This window comes from Chiloscyllium plagiosum, chromosome 1, assembly GCF_004010195.1.
Source record: "Chiloscyllium plagiosum isolate BGI_BamShark_2017 chromosome 1, ASM401019v2, whole genome shotgun sequence".
Lineage (NCBI taxonomy): Eukaryota > Metazoa > Chordata > Chondrichthyes > Orectolobiformes > Hemiscylliidae > Chiloscyllium > Chiloscyllium plagiosum.
The window spans coordinates 29,901,922-29,918,330 of NC_057710.1; positions in this window are offsets into that span (position 1 = coordinate 29,901,922).

Sequence of the window (16,409 nt, forward strand, 5' to 3'; positions counted from 1 at the left end):
CTGACTCTCCAGGGAAAACAGCCCCAGCCTAATCAGCCTCTCCCTATAGCTGAAACTCATAGAGTCATACTGCATGGAAACAGACCCTTCGGTCCAACCTGACCATGCCGCCCACGTTTCCTAAAATGATTTTTTTTTCAGCTTTCCAGCTAGCACAATACTTTTGAAAAAAGTTTTATTCTTTTGTTATTTGACCGAATAGCGATAAACGATCAGGTCATAGTCAGTGTCAGTTGTGACTCGGTTGCTAACACTATTTACTGAGAGTCACAAGATGCTGGATTCAAGCACCATACCCAATGTTCAACACAAAAATTAAGGCTGACGGCCCAGTGCTTTAATGTTGTAGATGCTGTGGGACATCAAAATGCCTGGTTGTTTAAAAGTTCCCTTGATGCATTTTGAAGAAGAGCAGAGGAATTGTCCATGGGCTGTGTTGATTTATGGGAAGAATCAGGAACTAATTTAAATGTATAGCATATATTTATTTATTTGGGCTGATATCTTTGGTACCTTCGTTCTGAGGCAGTTATTTTGTACTGGGTAAGCCTTATTGAACTTTTCAAAAGAATTTCCCAACTCTTATCTAATCGAGGCTTCAGATCTCCTTAATTCGGAGATGCCGGTGTTGGACTGGGGTGTACAAAGTTAAAAATCACACAACACCAGATTATAGTCCAACAGGTTTAATTGGAAGCACACTAGCTTTCGGAGCTCATTCCATACACACACCACCCTGTGTGGAAAAAGTTGCCCCTTAGGTCTCTTTTATATCTTTCCCCTCTCACCCTAAATCTATGCCCTCTAATTCTAGACTTCCCGACCCCAGAGAAAAGACTGATGAAAGAGCGTCGCTCCGAAAGCTAGTGTGCTTCCAATTAAACCTGTTGGACTATAACCTGGTGTTGTGTGATTTTTAACTTTGATCTCCTTAAGCAATTGCAAAGCACCTCAGGCAGCAATGGGCTGTGTCTTGTCAGCTATATACTGAGGTCAGCTGTGAAAGTTAATCTTTTATTGCTGGATAAAATGCATGCCCACTTGTGGCCACCTGAACCTTGGAATTGGTAGTTTAGGTCATTAACTACCAAACTGATTTATTAACAATAAATAGATCAACACCAGTAGCAAAAATAACCAGTGTGTGTCTACAATTGAAGCAAAATGAGCTAACACAGTTAGGGGGGGGGGCACAATGGTCTATCTCTCTGGTGATTTTGCTCTCACCATTAACTAGCAGTATAACTATTGCAAATAGTCAAGTATATAAACCTCCCTTCTGCCAGCTCTTCATCAGCAAGCCCTTTATAATGCTTCCCTGTTGCAATACATATTGGGCACAATTCAGGAGTGTGAATGGAATTCTCCCCATTTGCTTGGATGAGTGCAGTTCTAATAATAATCAAGAAGCCCAGCACCATTCAGGTCAAAGGAGCCTGCTTGATTGGCACCACATTTACCGCTTCCAGCCTTCAGTCTCTTCACCACTGACACAGAGTGGCAGTAGTGTATACCATCTATAAGATGCATTGCAGCAACTCATCAAGCCCAACTACCAACTAGACAATAGACAATAGGTGCAGGAGTAGGCCATTCTGCCCTTCGAGCCCACACCACCATTCAATATGATCATGGCTGATCATCCTTAATCAGCATCCTGTTCCTGCCTTATTTCTATAACCCTTGATTCCACAATCCATGAGAGCTCTATCCAACTCTTTCTTAAATGAATCCAGAGACTGGGCCTCCACTGCTGCCCTCTGCAGAGCATTCTACACAGCCACCACTCTCTGGGTGAAGAAGTTTCTCCTCATCTCTGTCCTAAATGGTCTACTACGTATTTTTAAGCTGTGTCCTCTGGTTCGGGACTCGCCCATCAGCAGAAACATGTTTCCTACCTCCAGAGTGTCCAATCCTTTAATAATCTTATATGTCTCAATCAGATCCCCTCTCAGTCTTCTAAACTCAAGGGTATACAAGCTTTTTAAGATACAATCTTTTTAAGCTCCAATCTTTCAGTGTAAGGTAATCCCGCCATTCCAGGAATTGACCTCGCGAACCTACACTGCACTCCCTCAATAGCCAGAATGTCTTTCCTCAAATTTGGAGACCAGAACTGCGCACAGTACTCCAGGTGTGGTCTCACCAGGGCCCTGTACAGCTGCAGAAGAACATCTTTGCTTCTATACTCAATCCCTCTTGTTATGAAGGCCAGCATGCTATTAGCCTTCTTCACTACCTGCTGTACCTGCATGTTTACCTTCATTGACTGGGGTACAAGAACACCCAGGTCTCTCTGTACTGCCCCTTTACCTATTGATTCCATTTAGGTAGTAATCTGCCTTCCTGTTCTTGCCACCTAAGTGGAATTCTCCCCATCAGGTGGTTGTCACAATCCACCATCCATGGTTAACTAAAATAGTTATGGAAAGCATCAAACGTAATGAAAAAGCAACTGTACAAATGAGTTAGAATGACTAAAAACAAATCAATCCACAGAGCTAAGTTAGAGAAACAGGGGAAATGAGCTAGGAATGCGAAAACAGATAGCAAATGTTTCTTTTGTACTTAAAAAGGAAAAAAGTAAATAGTGAGGATCCTTATAAGAGAGATAATGGGAAGTTAACAGTAGATAATAAGGAAGTGGAGGGTGAAATGAACTTTGCTTCTATCTTCACTAAAGAATAGTAAAGGCATCCCAGTAATAGCCGTAAAATCAGGAGATGGAAGGGAAAGAAGAAATTGGTGAAATTATAATCACTGGGGAAGCAGTACTAAGCAACCTGATGGATCTGGGGACTGACAATCTCCTGGTCTAGATGGACTTCATCTAAGGGTCTTAAAAGTGTGGTGAATGAATAATCAACGTGTTGGTGATAATTTTCCAAAACTCCCTAGATTCAGGTATGGTTCCATCAAATTGGAAAGTACTAAACATAACCTCCATATTCAAGGAAGGAAAGAGGCCGGATAGAGGTTAGATAGCTTGACATCTGACATGGGGAAGGTGTTAGAATCAATTATTAAAGAAGTTATAGATGAACATTTTTTTTAAAACCTTGAAGGTAATTGGGAAGTCAGTGGTTTCATATTTTCAGCTCTGGTAGGACTAATGTGAGAGGCACATACACATGACATTTAGACACATGACACATTCCCGATGAAGAGCTTATGCTCGAAACGTTGACTCTTCCACTCCTCGGATGCTATCTGACCGGCTGTGCTTTTCCAGCACCACACTTTTTAACACATGATATTCCTGTACATATTTCCCAGTGAATGTTTGGGTATTTAGTTAGACTGGGCGATAACATTGGTGTTAGAATTGTTGCTATTTGGTTATAAAGTTCAGAGCTCACTCTTCTATTTGCAAAATCAATCCCAAATATTCCAAAAACACAGGTTTTCAAATCATACTGGCCTTCGCCATGCCCTTCCAGTATTGTTTGGAGAAATAAAACTGCTGAAACGTATTGTAAATCTACCAAGATAAATGTCTTTTACAATTAAAAAGTATGCATCAGCAGATCTGATGTGGTCCTCAGCCATAATTCCAATTTGTTTTTTTTAAAAAAAAAACTTATTGTTTTTGATTCATTCATGGAATGTGTGGAACTCAGGCTGGGCCAGCATTCTCACCCATCTCTAATTGCCCTGGATACAAATGGGGCGTGGTTCGTGGTTTATCAAGATAGTAACATGCGTGAATATTTATTCTATGTTTCAGTCTATGGACTTTCCTCAGCATTAAAACCATCAATGGGAGAAAATGTTGGCAAAACATGTCTGCAAGGGCTAATTTCTGAAACAGTGATCTTTGCCCATTTCCAGTATGAACCAGAATGCTGAAATAATGCCCAGGAGTTTGGTCATCCAGCTGGGAGATTCCCAGATAATTCAGGAAGGTGCAAAACTGTAATAGTATTCCACAGTATTACTGTCCTCACATTACATAGGATCACCTTGCTATTCGGGCCTCTCATTCAAGACCCTTTCGTGTATTGGATGCAGGCTGTTTCTGCCTTATCCTTCACAATTTTAACACACCAATCAAATCACACCATAATCTCCTCTGTTTTAATGAAAACATTAGAACATTGACAATCTATATCCTGATAAGAGAAGGAAGTGGGAGAGTTTGTGGCACCTGTACCTTTCAGTCCTTTAAAAAAAGGGGCATATAATCTCTCTAGTCAGGAAACCATTCAAAACTCTCCTCTGCTTCACTTCTTAAAAACATGTCAGCTGAGGAAAGCACGACTCCCTCTGAATTCAAAACTGGCATCGCTTTACTCATTCCCCAATGGGAAGCTGAGAAAACCAACCTTAAGTTTAAAAATCACACAACACCAGGTTATAGTCCAACAGGTTTATTTGGAAGCACTAGCTTTGGAAGCGCCACTCCAACAATCAATTTTATGAGAGTCAGGGTGGGTGCTCCACAGGGGAGGCAAAATGTGGAAATACACAAAGCTTGACTTATCATGGAGTGGTGCAGGAGAACAATGACCATATTTACAAAGTGCCATTAATACAGAAAACATTCCGAGGTTTTCACAGAGGCAAATTAATCAGATAGACATGGAGATCAAAATAAATGAGCTTTGCCAGCCTGCCTCTGCAGCAAAATGACCAGCTCCCCTGAAAGTACCATGCTCAACCTCTGACGACCACAGTATGGAGGCAATGAGGAGAGAGGAAACATTGGCAAAGCTGCCCCTCCCCCTCACCACTGCCACTAGGACAAACAGTGACACCTCAGGAGGAACCAGGCCAAGTCAAGTCACCATAGTCTTACCAGACCATAGGGCTAAACCACAGACAGAGTGTGGATCCACAATCTGGTGAGCACCTCCCTGTGACAGTTCTGCAGCTAGCTGAGGAAGAAACCCCTCAGGACACTGGCACTCGGATGTTAACTGTTTGTGAGTCTCTCTGTGTCAGTGCTAAACACATCTTCACACCTTCAGGTAGCACTTCTTGGCCAGAGGGTGGTTCCAAGAATGGAGGCCTGTGCTGAGGGCCCGCTGCACCATCTGGAAGCAGGGTGAGCAATGCTATTGGGTAATGGTGTCACCTTTCTCCCTGCACACCTGGCCTTTGACTAGTGTGGACGGCTGGCCTTGTCTTACAGTGTGAGAACTCCCTGACTGACAGGTACCTACATGGGGTTTGGTGAGGATTATACCCTCAGATCTTGAGATGCGGCTATCTACTTGCTGCTCATACCATGTGCTCACTGTGTAAGCTGAAATTGATGTAGCATGGTGTAGAATGTGAGCATCACGGAAGTGAATGAGTGCCAAGAGAGAAAGCAAGTATCCCTGAGATGCAGCCCTGTCCAGGTTTCTATCCTGTCCCTGAGTGCAAGGAATCCCTGCTGCAGCCTATCAATTCAAGTTGCTGGCAATGCCGTTCTGCAATGCAGGCCTGTGCTTTCCAAGTGTACTGCCAGTGAACCGTAGAAGTGTCAGGAAGTTCATGATGGATTGGCAGAAACCAGATGACCATGTCTGTGGACTCTGACTTAGACTTTTCTGCTTTGATATATCACTTTTGGTTTGAGAAAAATGATAGTGATGTGGACATGCTAACATTTTTCCACTGTCAAACCTATTGGAAAAATAAGCGAGAGAGCCACATCATCAAACTTCTATTCTAAGTAAAGCAGGAGTTCTCTAATCTGATTGGAGGTGGAAATCTCAGACAGTTCATCTGAGAGCTCCCATTTCTCTGCATCATAAAACATTGAGTCACTCATATGTAAAACCTCATGTGACCTTTATAAAAGTCAGACTTCATAAATAAGGTCTAGGTCTTCACTAGAGAATTGTCTGTTACATTCAGTAGGTGCTCTTTATCTGAAAGATTAAACTAATGTAATTTATGAAAGTGATTGATACAGCTACAACTGCACATTTCAGTGGATCTCTGTAGAAAACTGTTCAATTAAACTTACAGATGGGCAAGTCTTTTTACACTACCACACCTGAGGGCAAGTATTGGCGGGAGGTAGGCAAGAATCACAGCAGGAACTGGTGTTCTACATCAGCCCACTAACAAGGAGCTAATGATCAATCTCAACCTGAAGGCCTTTCAATTGAATAAGAGAATTATGCTATTTAATGTATCAGTGGTGCAGTGTTCTGTTTATTATATAGGGAATGTGCCTTGCAGTTCAGTCCATTAGATAATGATTCACTACAGTTAGTGCTTTAAGTCACAGAGCAATGAGTTATCACCTGTCCAGGTAGTGAAATATTTCTCTCTCATTTTAACTGATTTACATCAGAATTCTGGGATTGCTCATGTTGTTCATCGTTACTATGAAGGATAGTCCTATACATTGTCACATGAAGCATGCTGCCTATTTTAAAGGATGTTAAGAATTGAAATTGACATTATGTAAATGCCTACTCCCGGAACAGCTGAGATTTGTTCTTAACTCCTCAGATTATTTGCACAAATCACTGTTAATAGTTGGAGTGGAGGAGATAGAAGAATAAAAAAAAGGGTGTTTCTCCACCTTCCCTTAAATAAATTTGGGGGTAAATGAAAATGGAGTTGTGGAGGTATCTGGCAGGAGACCTTAGCATTTTCAGCATAGCACGAAGAACACCGAATTGAATTGTCAATGCAATTGGCATTTTGATTTCCGATTCGTAAACATTTTGGCAGAGGACATTCTATTGCCAACTTCCCAACCCTTTATTGTTGTAATGTTTACTTCCAGATTTAAGTTCCTTTCTCCATTATTTACATGTACTTCCAATGGGTGCTCACTTCAAAAATAAGTTTAACGGATGTTTAAAAAGCTTGGAAAAATAAGCGAGAGAGCCACATCATCAAACTTCTATTCTAAGTAAAGCAGGAGTTCTCTAATCTGATTGGAAGTGGAAATCTCAAACAGTTCATCTGAACATAAACAAAAACTGAAGTCCAAGATTAATCTTACGCAAAGTTTTACAATGTCAATTCTAGATTTTAAGTATCCATACTGCAGGCTCAATTGAGTGCCAACCTCTCATGATGTAAATCTTGTTAATAAGTTACTGTGAAAGAGCAGAATGTAAAATGTTCGTATGATGCAATAGCTTGGACACTGACCTTTCAGCTCGAAAACCTAAATTGAAATTAGGTAGTTCCAAATTATAGAATGAAAATCTCTTTTCTTCACTAGTTGTATGGATTCTGTTAACTACATTGGACAATCTCAGCCGAGAGGACCCATGCTGAGTAAGAAATGACAACATTAACACTATTGTCCCATCTTGACATGCATAAATTGTCAAAAAAATTTTTTTAAAGAAATAAGTTGAAATTTATAAATGTGAATGGTACAGTAGAAAGCCCGTGATGTAGTGTAATCAAATGGTTGCAGAAACTGGATGTGCTATGAAACTGATGGCTGTTTTACTCCTTAAACCACCTACCCTGATATCAGGTTTCTCCAAAGCACTTTACTGCCAAGTAGTTTGTTACTTTAGTGAACTCAATTCACTTGTTATTTGGGCAAATATGACATCTAATATTGCTTAGGGCAATCTCACATACAGCGATGAAATAAATGACTAGATCAAGTTACAATAATGATAGCTAGGGAACAAATACTGACCAGGATGTCAGGGAGACATTCTACTGCTCTTATGTTCAAACAGAATTTGTTTTATGTCTGCCAAATAAAATACCCATTTTAACACTTCACCTCTGACTATGCACCAGCACTCGACAAAATCATCAGTCTATTTAAGTCTCCCAAATAGGTTTGAATTCATAGCCTTCTAACTCCAAAGCAAATAGGCCACCAACTGAGCCACAATTGACAACCTATTGAGCACCTGCATGGAATACTGCTTTACAAAGAAGCAAAGGTGGCATACAGTTATAAAGTGAGCATCATTTTATTTCAAATCCCACACGGAAAGTATATACAATAAAGAAAACAAGCTGATTAAAAGTTAAATTACGTTTTCCACTTAATTTTAGCAATAAAAATATAAGTATTAGTGACATATAGATTATAAAGAATAATAGTACCAATTTGCTCCTTTATAAATAAGTGCCTCGATATTTGTCAATTGAATGTAACTGTGAAGTATTTGTCTGATTAAAATAGAATTAAGAATCTCTGAAATTAACTATCATTTCTATATCCACAATTAATGGAATTGACCATCTATAAAATTTTGGTTGGCATTTTCAGAGTAGGTATATTCATTAGGTCACACTAAGGATGAAGTGGCACATCTGACATAGGACCACTACATGGTACTGTCAGTTGTTTCAAGACAGTTGCCAGTTGACTTAGTGATGATTCACAGTTCATATGCTAGTGTAGATAGGACAAGAAGTGGGGAGGTGATGAACACCAGATGTTATCACTGGACTATCAATACAGAGACCCAGCTAATACTCTGGCAACATTTCTGGTTTCAGATCCTCATTACAGGCTGAGGTAACTAGTTGTTGTCAGGAACAACCACTTAACAGATGCTTTTAATAACTTAGGTGGTAATAAAATAGCTTCTCAATGCAAAAGAAAATGACAAAATGGCTTCTAGGCTGCAAATTGACAATTCTGTTAAAAGCTGCATAAAATGGCTTTTAATTCTGTTACAGCTGCATCATTGACTAACCATAGTCTGCTTTAGTAGAGATTAGCAGGCAGTGCTCCCTTTACAGCATAGAAATAACTAGACTAGATAAGACATTACTGGCCATCCTAACTGATCTTCAGATGCAGGTGCAAATACACGGTTAGTGAGATAAGGATGGCTTGAATGTTGGAAAACAAAGTTGGTTCCCAGGAAATATCCTTGGACCAAGTAACTGTCAAATAATTGTCTGAATGTACTATGCGATCATAGCCTGTACTTTTCTTTCAGAAAAGTATAAAAATGTCTTTGTTTTAAGCCATGTGTGCAGCTCCTCCGTGGACTACAGATGTAGGCAACTTCTGTGTTTCCAGATGCTCTGTACCCAGCCGTATGAAGAAATACATAATGAAGTCTTAAAGAACCAGACCGATTGTGTGTGCTTATTGAACGAACATGGAACAGAGAGGACCCCCCAAACCCAGGGTTCCAGAACTTCAGGTTCACTAATGCCCTTTCGGGAAGGAAACTGCTATCTTTACCTGGTCTGGCCTACATGTGATCCCAGGCCCACAGCAATTCTTAATTGCCCTCTGGGTAATTAGCAATGGTCAATAAGTGATGGCCTAGACAGTGATGCCCTTATCTCGTGAATGAACATATATAAAAATTGTATACAATGTAGCATTTGAAAGGAAAATTTACTGCAAAAATTGTGGAAGGCAAAACGTTTAGCATCTGTGTGTGAAGATATAATATGCATAGTTTCCATATTTAGCCTCAGGTAAACAAGGCTAAGTATCTGCATCTATGTATCTTGCTTTGTAGTAGAGGAGGTGAAAGAACAGGAAATGATGTGCTCTGTCAAGATTGTGGTGCTGAAAAAGCACAGCAGGTCAGGTCCGGCAGCATCTGAGGAGTAGGAAAATCGACCTTTCGGGCAAAAAAATGATGTGCTCTGGTTAACCCTGCTATCCTGTCACGAGTGTTAAGAAAGATATGTCTACATGAGTGATCATCCCAGACAATCAACAGACCATCCATGGACCTGTTTCCCATGTTCCATATACCATCACCTTGTAGTTGTGATCAAGTTCCTCAGCTTCCACATTTTTTTGAGAGACATTTTGTTCTCCTCTGAGATCACAGGGGTTTTCACAAAGTTGACCTTCAGATGCACATGTTGGTGTATTCTCTGTGTAGAGCTGAGTAAAGGATATTGTTGAATTCATATGTCTTCTTACCTTCACCCATAATTTCTCCTTTGCTTTCCTGAAGACACTGCTGTAGAAAAAAGAGTAGTGAAGACAATAGTATGTCCCTTACAGTCAGAAACAGGGGAATTTATAATGGGCTGCTGAGGCTGTATAAGACTCTGGTCAGACTGCGTTTGGAATATTGTGAGCAGGTTTGGGTCCTGCATCTAAGGAAGGATGTGCTAGCCTTGGAAGGGTTCCAGAGGAAGTTCACAAAGAATATCCTGGAGATAAAGGGATAACAAGGAGAGGGTTCAGGATTCAGGATCTGTACTCAATGGAGTTTAGAAGGATGGGGCGTTTCTGATTGAAACTTACAGAATAGTGAGAGGCCTGGGTGGAATGGACATAGTTTTTTTCCATTACTAGGAGAGACTAGGACCTGAGGGCACAGCCTCAGAGTGAAAGGATGACTCTTCAGAACTGATATGAGAAGGAATTCTTTCATTCAAAGGGTGGTGAATCTGTGGAATTCATTGCCACAAAAAGATGTGGAGGCCAACTCATTGAATGTCTGTAAGACAGAGATAGATTGGTTCTTGATTAGTAAGGGGATCAAGGGTTACATGGAGAAGGCTGGAGAATGGGGTTGAGAAACATCTCAGCCATGATCAAATGGTGGAACAGACTTGATCAGCCAAATATCCGAATTCTGCTCCTATATCTTTTGGTCTTACGAGCAAAGAAATAGCTGACCAACTAAGTAAATACTTTGGTTCTGTGTTCACAAAGGAGGACCCAAATAATGAAATAGAAATGTTAGAGAATATGGGGTTTATTGAGAGGAAGGAACTGAAGGAAATCAGTATTAGTAGAGAGATGGTGTTGAGAAAATTGATGGGATTGAAGACCGATAAATCCCCAGGGCCTGATAATCACCACCCCGTAGTATTTAAGTAAGTGGTCCTAGAAATAGTAGATACATTGGTGGTCATCTTCTAAGATTCTATAGACTCTGGAATAGTTCCTACAGATTAGAGGGTAACTAGTGTAAACCCTCCATTTAAAAAGGGAGATAGAGAGAAAACCAGGAATTATAGACCAGTCAGCCTGACATCGGTAGTAGGGTATGTGTGAAAGTCCAATATTGTTATGGACCAGACCAAACCCCTCTCAAAATATATTAAGAAGATAGCCAAGACTCCAACTTTTTCTTATTTTTAAAGGCAAGTGTAAGGCATTGTTTTTCCGATGCAATTCAATTGGCCAAACTACTAGACCTGAAGCAAAACAAACTGTATTCTTACACTATAGTTAAAATACAAACAAAAGATAGAAGAATCGGAACAACTTTACGCTATTAGAAAACTTAACAGAACAATAGATTATTTAACAACTAAACAGCAACTATTCCAATATAGTACCATCCCATAAACACATTCTTGGCAAAATCAAATTCAGTAAAAGAGATTGCCACACATGCAATTCTCCAATCCAGGAGGAAAGATCATCAAGTGAGCAGGGAGAGATGTATAGCAGCTTCCAAAACTCAGCAGCTACTGAACGTTGAAATCCTGGTTCCGTGGGAGCTTGACCCCATCCCTTCATGTTGCTTCTATTGTTCCAACTTGAAAATAAAGATCCCAAGGCTTCACAGCCTGTTTACTTTATTGACTGGGAACAGACTGCTCTGCACTTCTGTCTCAACCTCGTTGAGATAACAAACCAGGGCAAGATACACCTCTTAAAGCAATACACCTATCATCGCAATATAAAAGAGCCAGTAACAGTGGCAGGACTGGACAGAGTCAACATGGATTTAGGAAAGAGAAATCACGTTTGACAAATCTACTGGAATTCTTCAAGGATGTAATAGTACAAATGATCAGAGGGAGCCAATGGATGTGAGTAACTTGGACTTAAGAAGGCATTCTACAAAATCTCACATGAGAGATTAGTGTGTAAAATTAAAGTGGGTGGGATTGTGAGTAGTCCATTGAGATGGATAAAACTGGTCAGCAGAAAGGAAACAAAGAGTGCACAAAATGGGTATTTTTTCAAATGGCGGGCAGTGACGAGTAGGATTGGGGCCCAGCTATTCGCAACATATATTAATGATTTAGATGAGAAAATCCAAGTATAAAAGGAATCTAAGTATGACCTGCGCAGAGACATTAAGACAGCCAAGGACCAGTACTGATCCAAACTAGAGACCCAGACAGACACCGGCGACTATGGTAAGGACTGAATGACATCACAGGTTCAAAAAGAGACAATGCAAGATAGCAGACAATGACACATCCCTCCCAGATCGTCTCAACGCCTTCTATGCTCACTTTGAGCAGAATTTTGGCGGAGAGGTGACACCTATTCCGACAAGTCCTGACAAATCTATCTCCTCAGTCACTGCATCAGAGATCAGATCAGTTTTCTGTCATGAGAATCCAAGGAAAGCGATGGGACCAGACAGGGTAACAGACTGCGCACACAGAGCATGCACAGGTCAACTGACAGAGGTCTTCTCAGACATCTTCAACCTCTCCCTGCAGCAGGCCACTGTCCTGCCTGTTTCAAGAGGGCCAACATCATGCCTGTGCCTAAGAAGGCTCAAGCAGCATGTCTCAATGACTACCGCCCAGTGGCCCTAACTTCGGTGGTCACGAAGTGCTTTGAAAGGCTGGTCATGGCATTAATCAACTCCAGCCTCCCCACTACTCTTGACCCACTCCAATTTGCCTATCGGACTAACAGATCCACGTCAGATGTCATGTCACTTGCCCTTCACTCCTCCCTAGAACATCTTGACACCAAGAACAGCTACATAAGAATCCTACTCATTGACTACAGTTCAGCCTTCAGCACTATTATCCCCTCGAGACTGATTACTAAACTTAGTGGTCATGGACAAAGCCCCACTCTCTGCAACCGGATCCTCAGTTTCCTGACTCACAGGCCACAATCAGTGAAGATTGGGGACAATATTTCATCTTCACTTACACTCAACACTGGAGCCCCCCAGGGGTACGTACTCAGCCCCCAACTGTACTCATTGTATCCCCATGACTGCGTCGCTACAGGTTCGCTGATGACACCACCATAGTTGGTCGAACCTCAGATGGTGACGAAACAGACTACAGACGGGAGGTGGAAGACCTGGAAAAATGGTGCATTGAGAGCAACATGGCTCTCAATGCTAGCAAAACCAAGGAACTCATTATTGAGTCTCGGTGGGATGTTACTCATGCCCCCCATACACATTAACAGCACAGAGGTGGAACGAGTGGAGAGTGTCAAGCTCCTGGGAGAGGTCATCAACAACAAGCTTTCTTGGACTCTTCATGTGGACGCACGGGTTACAAAGGCCCAACAACGTCTCCTCTTCCTCAGGCAACTGAGAAAATTTGGCGTGACGGCAAATACACTTGCCAACTTTTATAGGTGTGCCATCGAGAGCATTCGGTCTGGATGTATCACTACCTGGTATGGCAACTGTACCATTCAAGATCGGAGACGGTTACAGAGAGTGGTGAACTCAGCCCGGACAATTACAAAGGCCAACCTCCCATCTACAGAATCCATCTACCAGGCCCACTGTCAAGGAAAGGCCGCCAGCATTCCCAAAGATCCATCCCACCCTGGCAATGTTTTTCTACAACCTCTACCATCGGGGAGAAGGTACAGAAGCCTGAACACACACACACCAGCCGGTTTCGAAACAGTTTCTACCTTACTGTTGTTGGAATACTGAATGGACTTACAAACTCTTAACATTCGCCTGTACCTATGTTTTTATTTTTGCCACTGTTTACCTATTATTTGCTTATATATGCTACTTAACTATGTGATCTGCCTGTATTGCTCGCAAGACAAAGCTTTTCACTGTGACTTGGTCCATGTGACAATAAATTCAATTCAAATTCAAATAAATCTAGTATCTCCAAAGAAGATGATGTAAAGCTGGTGGGGAGGTTGGGGGGGGGGAAGCGGTGAGCTGTGAAGGTGAATCACAGATGCTTCATTATGATTTGGACAAACTCGGCGAGTGGGTAAAAGCATGGTAGACACAGTATAACGTGGATAAATGTGAGGATATTCACTTTGGTAGCAAAATTAGGAAGGCAGATTTTTATCTGAACAGCAATAGGTTGGGAAGGAGAAGGTGCTACGAGACCCAGATGATTTTGTACACTGACAGTAAGCATGCTGATGCAACAGACATTGAAGAAGGGAAATTATATGTTGGCCTTCATAGCAAATGAATCCAGATGAATCCAGTACAGCAACAGGAATGTGTTGTTGTAATTATACAGGGTCCTTGTGTGACCACATCTGGAGTATTGTGTGCGTTTTGTTCTCCTCATCTGAGCAAAGATGTTCTTGCTATTGAGGGAGTGCAGTGAAGACTTCCCAGACTGGGAAGGTGGGATTGATTTATGAGGAGGGGTTGAATCAGTTGGGATTATGTTCATTAGATTTCAGAACAATGAGGGGGATCTCACAGGTAGACAGGGTGGATAAGAAAGTGTTTAGCATGCTTGCCTTAATTGCTCAGATCTTTGATTATAGGAGTTGGGTTGCCATGTTGAGGTTACATAAGACATTGGTGAGGTCTCTTCTGGAGTACTATGTGCAGTTCTGGTCACCCTGTTATCAGAAGGATATCATTAAACTGAAGGGGATTCAGAAAGATTTTCCAAGATACTGCTGGGAATGGAGGACTTGAGATATAAAAATAGATTAGAGAGACTGTGACTTTTTTCACTGAATGTGGGAGATTGAGGGATGATCTTATAGAGGTTTATAAAATCATGAGGGGCATAAGATGAATAACAGTGATCCTTTCCCAAGGGTGGGAAAGGAGTATATTTTTAAGGTGAGAAGAGAAAGATTTAAAATGGACATGAGAAGCAACTTCTTTAATACAAAGTGTGGTTACTGTGTGAAATGAACTGCGAGAGAAAGTGGTGGATGTAGGTACAACTAAAACCATTTAGATAAGTTCATGAATAGAAAGGTTTGGAGGGATGTGGGCCAAACACAGGCAGATGGGACTAGCTTGGTCTAGGAATGTGGTCGGTGTGGACTGGTTGGACTGTGCTGTATGACTATGACTCCATCTGATTTCTCATGTGATTCTGCCACACATCTCACTATAGTCTGGATTAGAGTGGTGCTCAAATGTACAGCAGGTCAGGCAGCATCCAGGGAGCAGGAAAATCGACATTTCAGGCAAAAACCCTTCATCAGGAATGGAGGCAGGGAGCCTCCAGGGTGGAGAGATAAATTGGGGATGGGGGGAGGGGGCTGGAGAGAAGGTAGCAAAGAGTACGATAGGTGAATGAGGGTGGGGATGGAGGTGATAGTTCAGAGAGGAGGATGGAGCAGATAGGTGGGAAGGGAGATTGGCAGGTAGGACAGGTCATGAGGACGATGCTGAGCTGGACGTTAGGAACTGGGGTGAGGTGGGGGAAGGGGAAATGAGGAAACTGGTGAAGCCTACATTGATGCCCTAGGATTGAAGTGTTCCGAGGCGGAAGATGAGGCGTTCTTCCTCCAAACGTCGGGTAGTGGTGGAGGAGGCACAGGACCTGCATGTCCTCGGCAGAGTGTGCGGGTCCACAAGCTGACCACCCCAGCCGACCCATTGTCTCAGCCTGCTCCTGCCCCACCGAACCCATCTCCACCTACCTCGACACTGTCGTATCCCCCCTAGTCCAGAAACTCACCACATACTTTCAAGACACCATCCAAGCCCTCCACCTCCTCCAAGACTTCTGTTTCCCCAGCCCCCAATGCCTCATCTTCACCATGGACATCCAATCCCTCTACACCTCCATCCGCCATGACCAGGGCCTCCAAGCCCTCCGTTTCTTCCTCTCCCAACGTCCCCTACAGTATCCTTCCAATGACACTCTCATTCGTTTGGCTGACCTGGTCCTCACCCTCCTTTGAATCCTCCCACTTCCTCCAGACCTAAGGGGTAGCCGTGGGCACCCGTATGGGCCCCAGCTATGCTTGTATCTTTGTCGGCTACGTAGAATAGTCTATCTTCTGTAGTTACACCAGCACCACTCCCCACCTCTTCCTCCGCTACATTAATCACTGCATTGCGCCACCTCGTGCTCCCGCAAAAAGGTTGAGCAGTTCATCAACTTCACCAACACATTCCATCCTGACCCTAAATTCACCTGGACCATCTCTGACACCTCCCTCCCCTTCCTGGATCTCTCCACCTCCATCAAAGATGACCGACTTGACAGTGACATTTTTTACAAACCCACTGACTCCCACAGCTACCTGGATTAGATTAGATTAGATTACATTACAGTGTGGAAACAGGCCCTTTTGGCCCAACAAGTCCCACCGAAGCGCATCTCCGAGACACCCGCACCAATCAACCAAAAAGGCCCCGTGGCCCAACATTTCAACTCCCCCTCCCACTCTGCCGAGGACATGGAGGTCCTGGGCCTCCTTCACCGCCGCTCCCTCACCTCGGAACACTTCAACCCCAGGGCATCAATGTGGACTTCAACAGCTTCCTCATTTCCCCTTCCCCCACCTCATCCTAGTTTCAAACTTCCAGCTCAGCACTGTCCCCATGACTTGTCCGGACTTGTCC